This window comes from Atractosteus spatula, chromosome 9 (assembly GCF_055471065.1).
Source record: "Atractosteus spatula isolate fAtrSpa1 chromosome 9, fAtrSpa1.hap1, whole genome shotgun sequence".
NCBI lineage: Eukaryota > Metazoa > Chordata > Actinopteri > Semionotiformes > Lepisosteidae > Atractosteus > Atractosteus spatula.
In genome coordinates this window covers 3,609,446-3,616,528 of record NC_142714.1, presented here as the reverse complement: position 1 = coordinate 3,616,528, position 7,083 = coordinate 3,609,446, and positions in this window count along the sequence as shown.

Genomic DNA, 7,083 nt, shown 5'->3' with positions numbered 1-7,083 from the left:
GTTAAGGTTAGGGTTAGATTTCTCATTTCGCAGCCTTGCTGGATCTAAGGTTGTGGTAAGGGCTGGAGTTAGTATAATATTCATGGACCTGGGTGGATTAGCTAGGGCTGAGCTAGGTTTTGTGTTATGGCTGGTGCTAGGATAAAAGATGAAGAAGGGTTTAGGGCTGGGAAAAGGGTGAGCTTATGTTTCCATTTAGTGTTAGAATTAGAGTTCATAATAGTGAGTGTATGTTATGCAAAGTAAAAGATAACTGCATACGTTAGCTTTGTCATTAACTATGAACTTTACTTTGACAGTACTAGTTTTCTTTTTCTGATTGTGAAATGAAGCAAAGCACTGTACTCAGCATGGTGCCTTATGTTGAGTTATTAATGTTATGTTGTGTTCTCCCTTCAACAACTTTCTACTTTTCAGTTTGCCATTCTCCTCAATTGAAGTTTTTCCAGTTTTGTTCCATTACAAAAATTAATTAGAACGGAGTGTTCCACAAGTACGGATCTCTTTCACCTGCTGATTAAGGGAAAAAATCAAATAAATTAATTCCCTTTGAAAGTACTGAGGGAGCTACTTAATGACTGATTGGCTCACTTGCACTAGGTTTAATCATTCATAACTGCCAGGGAAAACAGCCAAGATCCAGTTACATGCTAGGGAAAACTTTAATCATTCTGCCTTCACTAATATTTTCATATTTTAGCTTGTTTATTGTTATTTTTAGATAAGTGTCTGGTCCATGTAAATATTAGCAGATCCCAATCATTGTGTAAATACAAGCCATGAAGAGCAAACACCATCACCCCTGCAGAAAATGACAGAAACGGCTACCATGCCGGCTTCAACCAACATCCTGATATTAAACAGGAAGACCAGAATGCAAAAAAACAAAATGCCTAGTAAATAAACTTAAGTTATGATTGCAATTTAAATTAATTTTGCCTTGCTGTTACAGGGGTGGCGATTAAAAATAATTGCACCTTTGATTGAACACAGCAAACGTTTAGCGTGTCATTTTAGCAGGAGTAGCAGAAACTTAAAGGTTAGAGGCAAGGTTAGATTTACAGCCTGGGTGAGGCTTCGTATTAAGGATGGTTTTGGCTTTGTAGACCGGTCTATGATAATGCAAATTAACGCATGCATTTATTACAGAAACTCCCAGTTAAAAGCGGTTGCAAGCAGAGCACTGTAGGCATTAGTCTTAGTCTGAAGTATGTGAAATATTGTATGACCAAATAGTGCATAAATTAGCAATAAGTGTTTCTTTATTAACTGGCCTCCTGCCAAACCCTGCAGTAAAAGGCTGTAAGTCTTGCCAATTAGGTGTGCTTATGGCACTGTTTTCAACAATACAGATCACAGCTCAGACTCCAGACCTTTGCTCCATAGTTTGCAGTGTGCAGCAGCTATACTGTACAAAGGATATTTTTAGAGAGTGCGAACGTCATTAGAATAGTGAAACATACAATACTTTCGTGGCATTCAATGGCAGTATGTGTGGAGATTTCTTTTTAATAAAAACAAACCTTTCACCAATCCCATGATTTGCTTTGCCGACAGAAAGGCTTCTGGACGATGCTGGTACCCTGGATCATTTATCATCTGGATTGGTGCGATTACTTCAGGCTACCACCGAAGCTCTTAAAGGTCAAATCAAGCTGTTTTTTTTCTCTTCCCGAATTGTACTAACAAATACAAAATACCAGCCCAGATCTAAGGGGAAAGTTCTTTAACCGAAACCCTGCAGCGGGATCTCAGATGAGGCTGTCTGTTTGTTTTAGCTTCAGGTGCAGTCCCATAACTGGGAGTGAAATAAGTACCCTGGAATCTTCAGCACTGACACAATGCCCTCTCACTATTTTAAGTCTCTAAAGTTCCTGTGCTCTGAAAATGCTGCATGCTTCAGGCTGAAAATGCATTCAGATGATTGACCCAGCCCTTACTTTCTGCCGTTGTGCGATGCTTAGTTTTCCCCTCGCAGGGGAGAATTTTGCTGCTCTGCGCTGCTTCTCCATTATGATTAATGTGCACAGCTGTTCTCGAGAAGGAGACAGCGCCGGTGCTGCAGCGCTTTCAAAGGGGAAAGGGCTAATTACAAGAGCACACTGCGTGCAGCGGGAGGGGGCCCTGAGAGATCAAAGGAGATGCATAAGGTGAGCTCAAGGTGCAGCGCGGAATTCCTCATCCAGCACCGAGCACGCGGGAGCTGATCTGCTTTTCGGCTCATTAAAGGGAAGGGTGGCGCGGCCAGGCTGCAGGAGTGCCTTGAGAGACAATAGCACATTGAAAGGCATTGCTTAGCACACACACAGGACCACCCGCGCCGCACCAACCTGTGGGCTTTAAAAAGCCGTGCTGCTGCTTATTGGGAAGAACCACTGCAATTTCTCGCCCCCCCCCCGAAGTGCTGTGCCTGCTGAAGTCCCCTCTGCAGGGGCAGTACGCTACAGGGAGGCTCACCTGTTGCTGTAGGCAGCTCCATCTTCCTAGAGGGCAGTAATAAATGGCTTATAAACAGTACAAAGCTAGTAACAGAACAATGTTATTACAGGAGAGGATGTGGAAACATGTGGGAATGCTGGGATTGCCACCTTTGCTGTTCCCCACATGAGGCCAATGGAGCAGCAGGCAGCGCTCTGTGTACAGTACAGGCCAGCCTTTTCTTTGTTCTCTGACTGAATTATGGGGGGGGTCTTGTCCTCATGTCATGGTGGTACAGGTGTCACAAACTCCACAAGCACAAGGGATCGGGAGAGAGGAGAGGAGCTGCTATGCAGACTTTATTCACTCAGATCAGCATTCCTCCCTGACATCGTGTTGGGTTTCTGATGCACATGAATAATGCATCTGGCCAGGCCCATAGGCATGTTAAATTCTCCTACAAAATGTGGTGTCTGTTAAACATTGCGAAGAAGGAAAGAAATAGATATTGCCAGGATACAGGAGTCTTGCATGTTGTATGTCTGCAAAGTTAATAAGTACCACCACTTGTCAGCCTCCTCATCTCTCTTTAAGTGGGCTTTAATTGCATTGCTGCTGAACTTTAAAATTTCCCCTTTGACATTAAGGGCAAGTTGATGTACTTGCATTTGATAACCAATATTTCACATAAAAAGGCTTTTGTTACCGCTTATGTCCCTGTGATGTTTCAGCTAGAAATTCTTTTATTCTCCAGACCAAATACCTGCCCTAGCACCAAGAGGCTGTTAATTCATTATAACACCAATTAAGCTCTCTTCTGCTTGAAATGATATACTGCCATTTAGAAAGGTTTAGAATTGGTCTTAATAATAATAATGTATTAATTATATATTAATGCTGGAATTATATTCCCATTATAAAAAAAAACTGCCATCTGGGAGTTAATTTTTGTTCTGTGTTTACATTAAAATAGAACAAAAAATAATTGCTCTCAAAAAAAAGGATAGTTCTGTGGAGTATCTACAATTCTTTATTGCAGTGAAGCACTGACCCTAAGGGAGCAATTCAGTAATGACTTTTGAATGCTTTCAAAACATAAGAACGTTTACAGGCCAATTAGGACGAACCCAGCCCCTGTAGTTTTCAGTCACCAATCGATCCAAGCGCCTAACCCAGCCATGTGTTGAAAGAAGGTGGGGTTCAATTTAAGAAATTATTTGACTGTTCTTTACGTTTTCTTTCAATCGTTCTCACATGTTAAGTGGGGGGGGGGGGGGGAAGTTAAAGATTTTGGAAGCAGTTAACTGTGTGGTGCTGGTGTGGGCTGCGGATCTGCCGTCCCGACAGAAGGACGTTGTGCCTCTACGAGGCCTCTACGAGGCACATGGAGCCTGCTATTTAAATCGGGGCTTTCAGATTACAGTGTGTGGTGTGTAGGATGAAAGACTGTTACTGTACCCTGAAGATAAAATGCCTACACTTTGCTGTTACAGTTAAATAAAGATAAATTGTTTAGAGTTCTAGGAACAACACAAACTGAGCACAACAGGAATACGAATATACCGATATTGGGCTTCTTCACCTCAAGTCATAGAAGGTTTCACACATATCAAAGCATGTTTCACGCCTATAATTTTCCAACACAACAGCAGAGAATAAAAAATTAAAATGCAAACAAATGATCGTACAATGTGACTTAGAAACGTGTTTATTGTAAGTTCGCTTCCCTGACAGGATCAGGCCACGGCCCCTGGCCAGTGAAAGTGCTCATCCCAACCCAATGGCCTCTGTGTCATCCCGAGGGCCAGGAATCAATCCCACAGGAGAGGGCAGCCCCAGGAAGAAGAGTAGTGGGAGACAGGGCTCCTTGGACTCAGCCCCACAATGTCCCGCCAGGAAAGATGAATGCCAGGTATGAAAGCTGAAAAAAGATCCCCTGCAGCCGGTGCACTGAAAGATGACAGGACAGATCCCCTGGGGTCACAGGTACTGTTGTCCCCACCCTTCTGAGCATCTCCTCTGCCCCACTCTTCTGTCATCTTTATACTGACAGAACGAGACCGAGGGGCAGTCTGAAGGGCTTTGGGCCTGCACCCCCTGCTACAGTGTTTTGAACCAATTACGGATTGCGCTGTCTGAAAAGCCAGAGCCAAACATGCATTTAAATAAGAAATCTGGAAATCTCAACAATTTACTGTCGGAAGAGCCAGAGGCTTTTTTTTTTGTTACCTTGAAAAAAAAATATTTCCGAGTGCAACATCACATGTGCCGGCACTGATGCAGTCGTGTGTGAGCCAGCAGAGGTACGCTGCCCCCTCATGGCCATCCGCGTGCAGCGCTGGAGCCCCCTTGCTGGAAAGGGCAACCTCACTCCTGGCTCCCGCCTATCGTCTCACTGCAGATGTGGCTGCAGATCTCCAAATATCTTCATTTATTCATCAAAAATTGATTGTTTAAAACAATCGAGTGCTAAACTGAAGGGGGAAAGGACTTCTGTATTTACAAATCGGTTATAGACTATGCTGCCCTTGCGTTGTTTTTTTTTAATAGCTGGTTTAAAACAAGGAAACCACAGCCAGATAAAATCAATTTAAAAGCAAATTAAAGGGTATGAAATAATTATCCGGCTCAGAGAAGCTAACTGGTACAAGTGATGCTGATCAAATGAAACATTTTCTCTGAAAAGACTGAAGTAATTTATCGCACTCCACGCTTTCTCAAACTTTAAGGTCAAAACAATCATTGGTGACAGAAGCAATTCACAAGCTGCCATTTGGCTACATATTCTCACAGCACGGCACAAAATCCATCTCTGGCTCTGGTACAGGCTCAATAAAAACACTTCCCGCTACCTGAGCTACTGTATACCACTACCTTGGGCAGAGCTAATTATCGGGATCTTACACTACATCCCCAAAACAACTGAAATGTAGGGTTGTTATCCATTACTTGTTAAAAGAAACACAAAATGGTTAGAAAGGCAGCATCCGAAAGGATTCTTCTCTCCTTCATTATGCTGTGTTCAGATTCACCATCTTTGGATGTCATATATGCGCGAGACAAAAAAGCTCTCTATTGATCATCTGCTAAGAGACTGTGACTGCTTTTACTGGAAGGAAACTGCTGACTGGTAGAAAAGTAATGCTAAAAGATAACACACTGAAAGCAATGCTAATACCCTAGTATTGTCGAGACTGCATTTCATTAATCTTCTGGAACCTCCCTGTTAAACACAGAGGAGGAAATCCAAGCAGACATGGGAGCATAACAATTCAGCCCCCCGTTACTCCAGGAAGAAGAAGAGAAGGACATTAACAGTACGATCCTGGCGCGGACGAAAACACTTCCTATCCATCCACGAACCACAGCCACTTCGGCTTCCAGAGGGTCACGTGAGCTGGAAGACAGGGTTCGAGGCGAGACACCGCCCTGGACGCGGTGCCAGTCCATCACCGGACACTCACACGGCATCATTGTCATAATACTGGTCAGAGTGCTTTCAGATTCTGGGCGTGAAACCCAGCGTCAGGAATATTAACCGGCACCAGAGAGCAATTTTTTGAATAAAGGAAATGCTTCAGAATTCAACTGCCTTCGTCTCTCCCGTAAAAAACGTATTTGTCAGTATCAATCCTAGTTGTAAATACTTGTTTTAAAATGGGGTCCTGGAAGAGAGGGGAACCAGAATACCATCAATGTACAGGGCAATTATGAACTCTCTTCTGGTATGTCTGAAACTCACCTCTCAGGTACCAAGGACTTCCCAGGACACACAGCAGCGCTTAGTTACTGTAGCCAGCGGGGGCACTTCTACACAAATCCCCTTGAAAGAATTCACTGCCCATTTCAAAACAGAAAGATCAATTTTTAAGAACCAGTCTCTTGTAACGGCAATAACCGTATCTCCTCTTTGAGAGAGACGGCGGGAGACTGTCAATTGAAAGCCGTACAGCAGAAAGTCATCGGGCTGTATATGCGGATGTTTCATCAGATTAAATCGGCAACGCGCTGAGGCAATGAGTCCAGGAAGGGTTTCCAACTTACTGGAGTGTGCAATTTACTAACGGAAACTTTTATTGGAAAACAAAGCAAAAGTTTTTGTTAGAAAAAAAACTTAAAAGCCTTAACATTACCCATTTTACATGACAAACATGTTTTTGTAGACTCGGAAACCTCAACGTGGTTTTTAATCTCTTCCTGGGGGCTGTTCCCTAAGCACTTTTAACATCTTTGGAGTGTAATTTATATTCAAAATGCGTCCCGGACTAAACCCTTTAATTTTTAGGGGAGATTAAAAACAACAAACATCTTGAGCTAAACCAGTTACAGAGTACTGTCCAACTGCTTGGAAAAACATCACTTATCTTCATTAAAAACAAACTTTTATTATGATACTTAAACTGGACAGCTTTTACCATTCATAGTAATTCCACTTAAATTATGGTTAACTACAGAGTTCTGTGGCATCTGGAATCAATTAACTGTTTTAATAAATCTATACGGAAAAAAATAGGCAAAAACAGAAAACAACATAAAAAAAACAACGACAAGGTGCATTTTTAAACGGCACAATAGCCCGACTCTGTGCCCAGGGCCACTTCTCTGTGTTCTGCTGGGATCTGAGAAGCCCAGCTGGTCACAGGGAGCAGCTGGAGTCAGCTCTCA